Source organism: Octopus sinensis, linkage group LG3, assembly GCF_006345805.1.
Source record: "Octopus sinensis linkage group LG3, ASM634580v1, whole genome shotgun sequence".
NCBI classification, from domain to species: domain Eukaryota; kingdom Metazoa; phylum Mollusca; class Cephalopoda; order Octopoda; family Octopodidae; genus Octopus; species Octopus sinensis.
In genome coordinates, this window is record NC_042999.1 from 99,099,649 (window position 1) to 99,115,447 (window position 15,799).

The 15,799-nt window shown below is 36.5% G+C and overlaps 1 protein-coding gene across 7 annotated transcripts in view; it reads left to right on the plus strand.

Moving 5' to 3' along the window:
• The window catches only part of LOC115209264 (regulator of G-protein signaling 7), a 496,388-nt gene that overhangs the window by 340,439 nt on the left and 140,150 nt on the right, over nucleotides 1-15,799 (plus strand). The window lies entirely within an intron of this gene.

Below are 15,799 nucleotides of genomic sequence, written 5' to 3' on the forward strand. Positions count from 1 at the left end.
TAATTTAACATCAATACTGAAACAGTTGTGTGTGAATCTGTGTGTGTGTATGAGTAAAAACAGTGTCATTAATAACATTGTACAAGAAATCAATGATGACAATAGATTTATATATAAATGGTGGGGCTAGGGTAACCCCCAAAATTTCCTTCATTTATTTAAAATTATTTGTATTTGAAATGTTATCATAATAGTTGATATTCTTTCATTGAATAATTTCAATTACTGTACCTCATGATGAAGTCTTGATATACTTATCCAAACTACTAGAGACTGCAACTAATTCATCCTCCTCTTTTAAATGACAATGAATAACAGCCACAAAGTATTTTAAACCTCCTCATACAGTCATACTCCCTCATTTCCAATTAATAATAACACAATAATAACTCACTAACGATTCCACTTACACAGTAACACTAAAAGTAATTCTTAATTGCAAGCAAAATATAACACCTTTGTCAAACAATGGCTAGAACAACAATGTGAAAGAGACCAGCAACAATAACAACAGACACAAAGATGCATGTGTGGTATTTTAATGTAGACCAGAAGTAACAAAGCAGTGAATAGACATCAAGATAGAAACAGGAAGTAGACACCACAGTGAATAAGAGTTTGTTGCTTGATTTTAGTGAAAATGGTTGTTGATGAAGTATTAAAAATACACCATAAAAAGTTATATTTTTATGAAAATATATTAAGACTGGAATTACTAAGACTATTCATTTGAATAGGAAGGCTGCTTGGGGAAAGTTTACAGAGATATAAATACTAATTGCCTCTTATTCCGCTGTAATATAGATAATACTTTGACAATTTTTGACAGAAGTTATATTTTCTAATTTTTTCAGTTCTTCCTTGCATTATATTATATAATGTATAATGTGTTTAGCTTCTGGCTGTTCCTCTTAGACATACCACCATGTTTATGTAGACATCTGATATTTCAAAAGTAGGTAAATTCTCAATTTTGGATTTTTGGATATATATTATAGTGATTTTATTGTTTCTATATGCACAAACATACATATTTTAAACTATTGAAATTAAACTTAGCTGTAATTGATGAAACTTTTGATCAAAACTTACCTATTGTGACCACCATGTCATTCTTGATTTTTCTTTCTTTCTTGTCAATGGATAATATAGAGGCTCCATTGTTAACTGATTTTCACTGAGATGTGATGCAATAGAGCTGTAGATTAAAAGTAAAGGTATTGCATTGTGTGAAGTTGAACAGAGATTGTTTACAACTTTCTACTTTAGTACTTCACATCACACTTCAAAGGCTATGCATTTGCAGTTCTAGAGCAAGATATTGCTACCTAATGAACAAAAGAGACTGAAACTATTTGAGCTCCAAAGTGCAATCAAAAATGTTTTGTCACATTCTCCTGGAAGATATCACATTTGATCCACTGCTGTCCAAAAATATCATCACAATATTACTTCCTAGAGTAATATGATGTCAATGAAACAATATACAATCCAATAGAAAAAAAACTGTTCTGGAGTAGAGAAGAGAATTGTTATAGAATACATGCATAAACATCATTGGTGGAACATTCCATCAGAACGTCTACTTAGTGCAATCATTATAGACCAGATATAGTCTTTTGGAATATACAAGAAAATGTATGGATTATCATAGTGGTCTGCTACCCAGCTGATGTGAATATTTATATGTGAAAATCAAGGAGAAATAAGATATCTATGGACAACTGCTTCAAAACCTTCAACTTTTGTGCCCAGATTATAAATTTACATTTATCAATAGTAACTAGTGCGTTTCGTTTTGTGAGTAGATGCCTAAGAGACAATTTGGAGAAGCAAAGGTTTTAGGAAAAAACAGTCAACTAGGTAACTCACACATTACACGGGGTGTTCAAAAAGTCTGTCGGCAGTAAGTATTTTATTGCAAAATAAATATTTATGAGACAGTATAAGACTACAAAAGAATATATTAAACTTTACAAGACGTTAAAAACCTTTATAAGCAATGTTGAAAGGGTCATCCTTCATTTTCAATACTTAAGTCGACTCTTCTACACATGTTTCTAAATACATCTTGGAGAGAAAAATTCACTGTGGAGAGACTTTTTGAACACTCTATATATATATAACCTGTAAGTGGAACAGTATAAACACAGAAACCTTTTCTCAAGTTCAACATGTAACATTGCTTTCTTTTTTTTATCGACATTCCAATGATAGAACATTGAATCTTTGCTAGAAACCAGCTATTTTTAATAATTTGAGGTCTTTCTGTAAGAATTTGTAACAGTAAGACCTCAAATAATTAAGAGAACAAACATGCATTCAATAAGTTGTACAGAGAAAATTTGTAAAAAAAGTTCAGATATTCTCTATTTAAGGATCCTGGATCAAACCTGTTCACTCAATCACATGAACATGTAGAAAACAAACCCAGACACACTCATGCATATATAACCAATAATGAAGTATACACATATGTATATTAAAGTGACATGCATACTCACGACATGAGTAGAAGTTTATCCAAATGTGTGCACACACCAACCAATTCAAATCTTCACAGTGCTCCAAGAGCTATCTTGATTTAAATAAAAGAGCTTTGTCACTTTGTTAATAACTGGTTTGAATTCTGCAAAACATATACATATGCATACATATATACATACATGAATGAATAAATGATAAGCTTTCAGTTTCCATTTAGTTTTCATTTATTACACTCTACTGACAAAGTATTGGTCCATCTGAAGTAAAACCAAAAGACATTTTCCCAATGTACTTCACAGTGGAATCACACAGTTGCAAAATGAACTTCTTAACCACTCTGACATGCCTATATATTATATTAAATCTACAATGAGCTAAAGTCCATAAGGGAAAGGCATTCAGAAAGATACTTGTTAGTCACCAACATTCTGCTCTAATACCTAGCAGGGTCTATTGTTGAGGAATCAAGTAAATATGTCAACTTCAATAAATAATTTATGTTATTCATCATCATCATCATCTTTTAATGTCCATTGTCCATGCTGGCATACATTGGATGGTTTGACCAGGGCTGGCAATCTGGAAGGCTGCACCAGAATCTGGGCAAGCAGTGTGAAAGGAGAGAGAGTATGATGTGAGAAACAGAGTAATAGGTGTGAAGAAATGTGAGAGGAGGATGTAATGAATGAGAGTCTATATGTTGATGGTTGGTTAAGAGAGTGAATAGAAAAATAGCATGAGTGGCATTATGATCAAAGAAAAAGTGAGAGAGAGAGAGAGAGAGAGAGCACAGTTAGACGGCAGAGGGAGTAATGGAAGTGAGATACAGTTAAGGAAGGTAGAGAGTGAGAAAGAATGATAGGAGAAAGACTGAGAGAGCAGTATATGGCAAGTAGAATAGAAAGGAGTAATATTGGAGACAGTGAGAGATAGTGTACAGGTGATAGTAGAGAACCAGTGCCACCCTAGGCACTAGTCATACACACACACACATCATCATTTTAATCTACATTTTATTCTGGTGTGGGTTGGATGAGTTGTCATTGTTTGAATCTTTTCTTAATGGAAGTTCCTGCTCTCATATACTGGTGTCTGAATGTGTTATTTTGGTTTGGTTTCTGTGTCTGGATACACTTCCTATTATCAACCACTTTACAAAGTGTATTGGGTATATTTTGTCAACCCTCCCTTACGTTTCCTTGCTCACTAATCATTCTAGATGTGCATTGATGTCATAAGAATTTTATAAACTTTTGAGAGAACATGATATAATTCTTTCTTTGGATCAGTGAATCTTGAAGCATACCTAAACCTATGAATAATATTTACATATCATTTATAACTTTATGTGCTTTGAGATCCACAATTTCTAAAAAGATAGACAAATATATGTACACACATACACCTGGTTTTTCTCAGTTACCTTTATTACCCCCACTCAGTTACTTTCTTCCCCCCCCCCCGCCTACAAACTCTACCATTCACCTCCTTTGTGTGCCTTCTCCTATCTGTGCTTTCTCTCCCCCTCCTGTGCTGCTTTACATCATCAACTCCTTACATATCTGATATCACCCTCAATGCCCTCACATAATTGCTGCAAACCCTGCCTCCTGAGTCTCTTCTGTATTTCTCTCCATCATTTGGTACAGTTATCCCATCTTGCTCACTCACCCAGCCCAAGTCTCCATATCACCTTACCTATTCTCACCAGCCCCAATGTCCTTCGAGGGCTTGTCTCAAAATATCTTTACCATCATCTCTCTCACTATCAGTCTCTTTATTTTACTCTGCAACTTGCTTTCCTTTATTTTCTAACTGGAGTATCCATGCAGCTACTCTACTGCAAGACATCTGTTTCTGTCCTGCTATACCTTAATCCATTCATTTGGCACAAAGCCACACACCCTCAAAACTACCCTGCTCCCAGCTAGGGGGTTCTGTTTTGCTAGGTACTTGCTGTTGGGGTTAGTGCCACATAAAAAGTACCCAGTACACTCTGCATCCAACTCATGCAAGCAGGGAAAACTGATGTTAAATGATGGTGGAGATGAATGATGATATATTGGCCCACCTTTTCTCTCTCCCGCTCATTCTCTCTCTCTATGTATATGTGTATATATATATATATACTTTCATAGGGGGGAAAGAGAGAGAGTGGGCCAAAAGTGACACACCAGAATTTTCAACATTTTATATTACATCATCATCGTTTTTATCATTATTATTATTATTATTCATTTTGTTCATCATATACATGTATATGTGTAGTCATTATTTACTTTATTCAATTTTTGGTCAGTATTAAACTTATTTTGTGTGTGACTTTTGGTCCACCATATATATATATTGGTCTCGCCCCCCACCAAGGTCGCCCACTTTCCAGGCTCCACTTGGAGCAACGCTACATCTTCACCCTACAAACTACCACCCCACAGGGACTTAACACAGCCCCCTCCTCTTGAGATCTGCCTTTTTTTTTTTTTTTTTTTTTTTTGCACACCACCCACACACACACACCCACCTGCCTCCCACACGCACACACCCACCCACCTACCTCCCACACACACCCAACCACCTACCTCCCACACGCCTGTTCACACACACACATACGCAGACCCATTTACGTACATACATTCACACATTTAATCACACACACTTACAGACATACTAGCACACACTAACATACAAACCAACATGCACATACACACACACATACATACATACGCACACACATACATACTTACACACACACACACACACACAGACATACATACACACATACACACACACATACCTACGCACATACATACACACACACTCACACACACACACACACACCGCACGTACATACTTCACACACACACATGCAAACATACATGTAGGCACATACATACATACATGCCCACACATGCACACCCTTACACTGAATGCACACACACATACACCTTTTTGCATCCAGGCAGCCCCCCCTCTTTTCTGCTTTCCGGTTTTGGCTGATGGATCCTCGGTTCCCGCGTAGCGGGGCGTTCGAGGGCCTTTGCGCTCGCGCGCCTTGGCGCGCGCTGGGGGCTTGGTCGGCCCCTTGGGCTTGCGTTGTACTGCTTGTGCGTTGTGTGCGTGAGCGCGCTTTGTGCGTGTGGGCTTGCTTCGGATGTGCGCGTACGTATGTATGCATACATACCCACACACTCGCATGCATCCCTACCCACATACATACACGCACACATACTCACACACACACATACACACACATACCTGCACACACACACACATACATACATACACATACATACCTACTTCAGACATACACACACACAGACATACACCCATACACTCACACTCACACGCATACACACACACACATACACACGCACACGTACACATACACACACACACACACACCTACATACATACATTACACTTGTATACACACACTTACATTCATACACACACACACCTACACAGCCATACCCTCATTCAGACACACACATCTACCTACACACACACAAACACACACGGACACACACCCATACATACATACATCTACACACACACGCCTACACACATACATACACACATACATAAACACACACACATATACATATACACACATACGCACACACACATATACTTATACACATGCACACACACACACATACATACATACACCCATATACATACATACACACATACCCACATACTCCTATACGCACATACATACACAAAGACATACACACTTACACACTCACACAAACATACACACACACATACTTACACACACACTCACCTGCACGCGCACACACATGCATGACAAACACCCATACACTCACACTCACATACGTACACACCAACATAAACACGCACACGCACACACACACCTACACTCCCACACACATACACACGCACCTACATACACACACGCACGCATACACACGCACACACACATACATTACACACGTACACACACACCCACATACACATGCATACACACACACACACAAACATGCACGGACACACCCAGACATACACCTATATACACACGCCCACACACGTACATACACACACATACACACACGCCCACACACCTACATACACACACATACATACACACACATACACGGACACACCCACACATACTTACATACATACACCTATACACACACGCCTACACACCTACATACACACACATGCATACACACACACACACATGTACGCACATACACACACATATACGCACATACATATATACCCACACACATGCACACACACACACACATACGCACATGCATGCATGCATGCACACGCGCACACCTACACGCATACACACACACACACGCACGTACACATACATACATACACACACGCATACATACACCCATACACATACATGCATCCGACACACACATACATACACACTCACACATACATACACACACACACACTTACTCACACACCTGTATGTACGCGCACACACATGCACATACACACACTTCCCCACACCCACACGTACATACATACACACTCACACACATACACACACACACACGGACATACATCTATGCACACACATACATACACACATACTCACATACATTCATCGCACACACTGCCACCCAGACATACACACAGACACACTCACACATCCACACACATACATACGTACTCGCATACTCGCAGGCACGCGCACATACGCACTTACGCCGGCTCGCGTTGCATACGCGTCGCATACACCTCGCCCTTGGACCTGACGAGACCTCCCGCCCGTTCCTGGGACCGTCGCGTGTCGTTGGGTTTTCCCACGCCTGTCTCCGCGGTACCACTCTTCCATCTTCCCCTCAGCTGGAGTCCTTTTTCCTTACCCCCCCCTTTTTTCGTTACACACACGCGCACACATATACACACCTTGCCTATATATATACATCACTCTTACACACATTCAATCTACTCATTAATACCACCACGACACTGGACACACACACACACTACTACTCAACACACGCTGGCACGCTACATACGCCCCCACCCCTTCCCCTCCCTCCCTTCCTCCTTCCTTCTTTTTCTTACTACTGACCTCCCTTCCTCCTTCCTTCTTTTTCTTGTCTGCTAGCTGACCACTAGTCTCGCCCTACCTCACACGCCTACACACAGACGCACACACTAACACACACCTATATTTTTTTGTTTTTTCATCTCGCCTCACACACACACATACACACACGCACATGCACACACTCACACATACACACACATCTGTTGGGTTACCAACCTTGTCTCCACTCTTTTGCCTTTAAAAACCCACTTTGCTCTTGTTATCGTCAACATCCGCCTTCACCATGTGCAACTCGTAAACACCAGTCGTCTTTTTTCTCTTTCCCTGTTGCCCGCTCTGGGATCTTTCTTTCCTCTCTCTTCCTTCTTTATGTTTCCGACGAAGAGCTCCGCTCGAAACGTCATACCTCCCTGCTTCCATCTCCTGAGCGCCTATTAATAATAATACTGTAATTGTTCCTGTTGTTGTTGTTTTTTTTGTTTCCCTTTTGGATTAAAATTATATATATATATATATATATATATATGCGCATATATACATATATGTACATACATACATATATATATGCATATATGGGTACAGGACATCACAAAACATAAACAACATGAAATATGAAGACATACTTTGGTATGTGAACAACAAGAGAAACAAGACAATTACCATAAAAAAACCCACCCTTCTTCAGTCATCAAATGTCCATCTACTCCTCATATCGAGCAAATAACGACAATATGAGGCTTTGAAAAGGCAGTTGCTCCTGCAGACCAAAATAAAATTTGGGATTTGTGGAGGGTCAAAGTTGGTAACCAAAACAGGACAACAAACCAAATGCAAACAAACATGGAGGGCTGTTAGACCAGTCGAGGTAAGGTAGTGAGCACTGGAGGAATATTGTCTTTGACAAGAGAAAAGATAGAAAGGAGACAGATAAGAATGTGTCTGGTCTGTAAGATAGACTGAAAGAAAAGAAAGATGATCATGTGAGGAAAAGAAAGATGGACGATGAACAGGTGTAAGCAATGAGAGAGAGTAAAGGAGAAAGAGGGAGAGATATAGAAAATGGTCAAGTGGAGAAAAAAGAATTAGAGAAAGGATGAGAGAGAAAAGAATGAAAGGGGGAGAAAAAAGAATTAGAGAAAGGAAGAGAGAAAAAAATGAAAGGGGGAGAAAAAAGAATTAGAGAAAGGAAGAGAGAAAAAATGAAAGGGGGAGAGAGAGAACAGTACAGGGTAGTGTCGCATCAAAATTATTAAGATGAACTTACTTGGAAATGGACGCGTTGTGTTCAATCATATAATAATATGAATAAAATGATATATATGCATATATACATACATATATATGTATATATATATGCATATATGGGTGCAGGACATTACAAAATATAAACAACATGAAATACAAAGACAAACTTTGGTATGCAAACAATGAGAGGAACAAACGGAAAACAAGAGAAGTACCATAAAAAATAACCCTTCATCTATTGTCAGCTGCTCATCTACTCCTCATTTTGAGCGTTGTTTTCATATTTCATGTTGTTTACATTTTGTGACGTTCTGTACCCATATATGCATATATATATATATATACATATATATATACATATATATATACATACATATGTATGTATGTGTACATATTTGTGTGTATATATATATATATATATATATTTATTATTATATGATTGAACACCACACATCCATTTCTAAGTAAGTTTATCTATCTATCTATCTATCTATCTATCTATCTATCTATCTATCTATCTATCTATATATATATATATATATACGCGAGAAAGAAGCAACAAGAATGGATAGGTTTTTAGTACAATCGTTTCATACAAGGACAGGCTTTATTAAAAGTTGTAAAAATTACAGCATATAAACGTGTCCCGTACTCATCAGCTAAAATACATGTGAGTTCTCTAGACATCCTAGTGGTTGAGGCTATACTCATGAAGTAATGTAGATAATTAAGTAACATAAACAGATTTCCAAAGTTCATTAAAGTTCTTTAAAGATGATGTACAGTCTTATCACAGAATTTTAAAAAGGACAACAAAATTTTTTAAAATTCTGTGATAAGACTGTACATCATCTTTAAAGAACTTTAATGAACTTTGGAAATCTGTTTATGTTACTTAATTATCTACATTACTTCATGAGTATAGCCTCAACCACTAGGATGTCTAGAGAACTCACATGTATTTTAGCTGATGAGTACGGGACACGTTTATATGCTGTAATTTTTACAACTTTTAATAAAGCCTGTCCTTGTATGAAACGATTGTACTAAAAACCTATCCATTCTTGTTGCTTCTTTCTCGCTTATAATCACCCCACATTACTGTATTGTTAAAACAGTATAGTTTTTTTTGGTGCATCTAAGTTAGGTACCATATTCAAGTAAATTCATTTAAATTAACTTGAATCTTTATTGCTTTTTATATATATATATATATATATATATATATATATATATATATATATATATACATATCTGGTGCAGGCTTCTGCCTTGCCAGCTCTTGTGAAACTGTCCCACCCATGCCAGCATGGGAGGCAGACATTAAACGATGATGATGATGATATATGTATATATATTTGTATGTATGTGTATACATGATACGCATCTTTCAGTTTCCATTTACCAAACCCATTCACAAGGTTTTGGTCAGTCAAAGAATGCAGTAGAAGATACTTGCCCAAGGTGCCCTCAGTGGGACTGAACCCAGAACCATGGCTGGAAGGCAAGCTTCTTAACACACAGTCACATGCACATGTGGTAAGTAGCTTGCTTACCAACTACATGGTTCCGGGTTTATTCCCACTGCATGGCACCTTGGGCAAGTGTCTTCTACTATAGCTTCGGGCTGACCAAAGCCTTGGGAGTGGATTTGGTAGACAGAAACTGAAAGAAGCCTGTTGTATATATGTATATATATATATATGTATGTGTGTGTATATGTTTGTGTGTCTGTGTTTGTCCCCCCAACATCGCTTGACAACCAATGGTGGTGTGTTTACATCCCCATTACTTAGCGGTTCGGCAAAAGAGACCGATAGAATAAGTACTAGGCTTCCAAAGAATAAGTCCTGGGGTCCATTTGCTCGACTAAAGGCAGTGCTCCAGCATGGCTGCAGTCAAATGACTGAAACATGTAAAAGAGATAAAAGAGGAAAACAATATATACATACACATTCACACACACATATATCATATTGCGTGTGTGTATAACATCTGTATAACACATCTTGTCTTACCCTAATTTATACAGTGCATGAATATATAAACTATCAATAGTACTGCAATTATTATTATTTGTCTTTCATTTTCTAACATTTTGCTTGCAGCTGGAATTATTATGTATCAGGTTAATAATCCATATCTTGCTAACTAAAAGTACTTCTGCCAGCTATCTGTATCAGTGTCTCCAATCTTATTCCAGCCTCCACTCACTCTATGCTTTAAGCCTATAGAAATTGATTCTATAATTCTTGTTTGCTAATCATGTTTTATATGATGTCTTTATATGATGTTTTTTTTTTTTGTTTTAAATCTTTGCTCTCAATGATGTTTCTGGCACCAGTGCCATAGTATTATAAGACATATGTCTGGCACCAGCCTCTTTTCCATTAATTTGTTTCTCATCATCACCTTTTCTTCATTGTTATATTAATTGATATATGAGAATGTATTGCTCAATTTTCTTTCTATATGACCTTATGACCTCCTTTATCCAGCCCAGGGCCACACTACCTTCTTCATCTTGAATTCTTTCTCACTTACTTTCTTTTTGTTGATAACGCCTATACAGCATATATTACTCTTTAAACCACCAAAAGAGATCAAAGCATATCTGTATTTCAATCTATACCCTCCATCAAATGTCATATGTATGTATATCTACACACACACATGCATGTGTGTGTGTATTTATATATGTATGTACACAGTGTGTGTGTGTAATATCATCTGGATAATAACCTATAATGTGCATTTCAAAGCTTCTCTACATTTATCGGCTACCATATGCAATCATACAGCAGGAATATTCCTTTTACTGAATATAAATGTGAATTATTATACAAGAAGATGTAATGAACAGGCTTTATTCCAAATCACAAATTATTTCTGTGCATTAGCAACAACTGTCAGTTGCTAAGTGTTTCACATATACTTATTATCATAAAAATATTATATACATACCAATATGATCAGCTGTAGCTATGCACTTGCACATCATCAGGTGAGTGGTTTTGAGAGTACTTCTGGATCACCTATAGTTTCCCATTGTTTTATAGCAATATCATATTTTTAGTATTCCCTTGGTAAAGAGCAGCACACAGATTCAAATTGGCACAAGTCGTATAAAATACCAAATAGATTAATAGAAATAAAAATCAAAATGTAAATTATGAAATAAATAGATTAAAATTAATCAATGGAAATTTAAAAAATCAAATATATAATATATTTATTAACGAAACTTCATATTCAGTTTTTTCTTTAGCATAGATGTATCTTGCTTATTATGAAGATAGATTAGCACTCTAACATAATAATATTGTCAAAATATAAACTAGAAGCATATACCTGTTAAATATTGAATAATACCTAAAAGATTTAGGGAAATGTCTATCGAATGTGGAGAAAAATTTTCTAGCAATTTGAAGAGTCATATGGTGAAATTATCACATGCAACATCAAATAATTTTAAATATCATATTCATAAAGCTGAATATAACAATTTTAGACTCTAAAAATATAATCTGGAATAACACAGGTCCGAAGTGTAGGAAAGACCATAATGCTGTGGAGCAAAATCTTGATAGTCCATGTGATCCTAATATAAGTGTATATATCAACATTAGTGTAGATAATAGGAGTAGCAACAGGAATAGCACTGGGAATGACAGCAATGAGAATAATGGAAATAAAAATAGTAATAATAACAGCAATAACTATCAAGAGGAAAGATATGAAAACGAATACAAGGAGCAACCTGGTTGCAAATATTAATATAAAAAATGAAATTGTTGAGATAAGAAAGCATGTCCTTTGGTGAATGAATGTTTATGTAGAAATGTTATATATAAATGTACAGTAAAAACAAGTGCATATATATATATGCACTCACAGAGGCAATGACAAAAGACTGAGACCTCTGGAGATATGCTGTGATTAAGAAGACTCAGCAAGTAAAGCAAGATCACATCCATAACCTACACCAGTGTCACATAACCAACCCATTTAAAAAGTACCTTTGAATCATCGGGTGACATTCCATGCTTGTGGAGAGTTACTGAGTCAAGTAAAATAAAAAATAAAAATCGAAATGAAATCAAATCACAGTCAAACGGAAATTGCAGTTGTGGCCAATGCTAGTGCTGCCTGACTGGTGGCATGCAATAAGCACCCTACATGCGTGGGTCATTGCCAGTGCTGCCTGACTGGCTCCTCATGCTGGTAGCTCATAAAAAGCACCATCTGAATTTGGTCAATGCCAGCCCCCCCCCCACCTGACTGATTCCTGTGCCAGTAGCACGTAAAAGGCACCATCAGAATGTAGCTGATCGAGTACCACCTGACTGGCTCCTGTGCTGGTGGCATGTATAAAGCAGCCACTACACTCTCGGAGTGGTTTGCATTAGGAAGGGCATCCAGCTGTAAGAATACTGCCAGATCAGACTGGAGCCTGGCTTGCCAGTGCCCAGACAAACCGTCCAACCCATGCTAGCATGGAAAACGGACGTTAGGCTATGATGATGATGATGGTATATATATATGTATATGTGTGTGTGTATATATATATGTATATATGTGTATATATATATATATATATATTATATATATATATATATATGCATGCATATTTATAGGTTTAACAAGCGACACTTTCAAAAGCTGCATCATTTATGAACAACTGCAAAAGGCAATGTACATCACTCAGACCTTATATGGGACTTCACATTGTAAAAAGCACAATGCAGCATGACTTGAACAGTAATACGAAATGTGAAACTATATAACGCACACTCAAAAGTCTGTAAACCTCTGCCTGGAAGAGACCCTTGAAATAGTATTGTTGTGACAAAATAATCAACAAATGCTCAAAAATTATATCAACTTGTAATCATAGCTTTAAAAGACCATTTCTGGAATTTAGAAACAATATGTAACATTCAATGTTACATCAATCTTTCATTTACACAAAAATGCATTTATAATTTGGTGATTTCATCTACTGGCAAGATTATATTGTTGCTTACTTGAATTATCTGATATTCATAATAATTTGTATGTATCTATGATCATTTAGTGATATCAATCCACGATTCGCTCAAAACTGCTATTATAATGTTTCAGTATCATTAATGGTATGCTTTTTTTTATATTGCTGTCCACCTAAATTGTATATTCCTATAATAACTGATATGTTAGGTACAATTGTTTAGGTAAAGGGGAAATGACTATAGAATGGACCTTTTTGTTCTGACAGAATGTTGTAGCATAAGTGGTAAAATGACTGGTATAGCGGCATGGAGAGATGCACATTCATGAGAGCAAAAATCTGTCTAATTTTAGATAAATATATATTGGTATATATAAATATATGTATGTTAATGCAAAATAAAAAGAATATGTATACATAATATATGTGTGGGAGAGAAAACTATTGATTTGACCTCACATTATGGAATGAGGGGAATCATCAATTGTATGTATGTATGTATAGGTGTATGTGTACATGGGTATGCAAGTAGGTATGTGTCTAAGAATGTCTATATAAATGTACAAATGTATGTGAATGCATGAGTATATATATTGTGTATAAGGGTGTGATAGCGTCTGTTAATAACTGTGGCTAAATTTAAGTTAATGAGCAGTCTAGTAGACAAGTTGGTATCCTGCTGGGGTAATAAGTTGACCACTGGTCCTTTGAAAAAAAATGTTTACAGACAAAAGAGATAAAGAATTCTTCTAGTTTATATTTTTGCAACATTATTATGTTAGAGTGTTAATCTATCTTCATAAAAGGCAAGACACATCTTGGCAAAAGAAAAGACTAAATATGAGATTTTGATAATTTATATTTTATACTTTTAATTTTGTATTTCCTTTGATTAATTCTGGTCTATTTGTTTTATAATTAATATTCTTGATTTTTATTTCCATTAATTTCTTTGGTATTTTATGACTTGTGTCTGTTGAAATCTATATGTTGCACTTTATAAAGGGATTACTAAAAATACAATATTGGTATAAGACAATGGGAAACTATAAGCAATCCAACAGTGTCCAGAAAGCCACTCATCTGATGATGTGCGATGCATAGCAATAGCTATGCACTTGCACATCATATTTATATGTATATAATATCTTTACAATGTGTAAAGCATGTGAAACACTCAGCAAGTAACAGCTGTTGCTAATGCACAAAAACAATTGTAATTTGGATTAAAACTTGTTCATTCCATCTTCTTGTATTATAAGCTTTTTTTACTTTTTTTATATATGTACGTATATATCTTTGTGTGTATGTTTATATATTGATATATATGTGTAGATATATGTCCATGTATATATGTATATATATTATGCAAAAATGAAAATAATACTGACATCTCCTTTTAGCAAATATATTTACCAAAATTACATAAGAATATCTTGAAATACTAAAGAAATAATAAAATTGCCATTGGCTTCAACCATGGCCTCCAGATAACTTTACAATTTCCTGCAATTCTTCTGGATTGTCTCCTTGTTTAAGTTGGTGAATACTGCCATAATCCTTGCCTTCAGTTCATCTTTGGTGTTACAAGGAGTTTTGTTGGTCTCTTGCTCAACTGCACCCCACACATAATAATCAAGGGGGTTGCAGTCTGGAGAGTTAGGTGGCCAGATGTTAGGAGTGATGTGGTCACAGAAATTGTCAGACAGTCATGACTGGGTTCTCCTGCTTGTGTGGTATGGTGCAGAGTCCTCTTGCCAGATATAGGGTGTTTCAGCAGCCACTCTGTTGACCCAGGGCAGCATTGCCTCCTCCAGGCACTTGATGTAGGCTGGAGGCATAGTGTTGCCATCACTAGTGATCACTCCAAACACCATGATGTTGACTGAATGTTTGATTTTTATCACTCTCGCTACATGTTTTGGGTACATGATAAACCAACGGTTGTTCTGTGGGTTCACCAGCCTCATAGCATGCTTTTCATCTTGTCCTTGATGGCTTGGGATAAAAATTGGCCCTTTCTCATC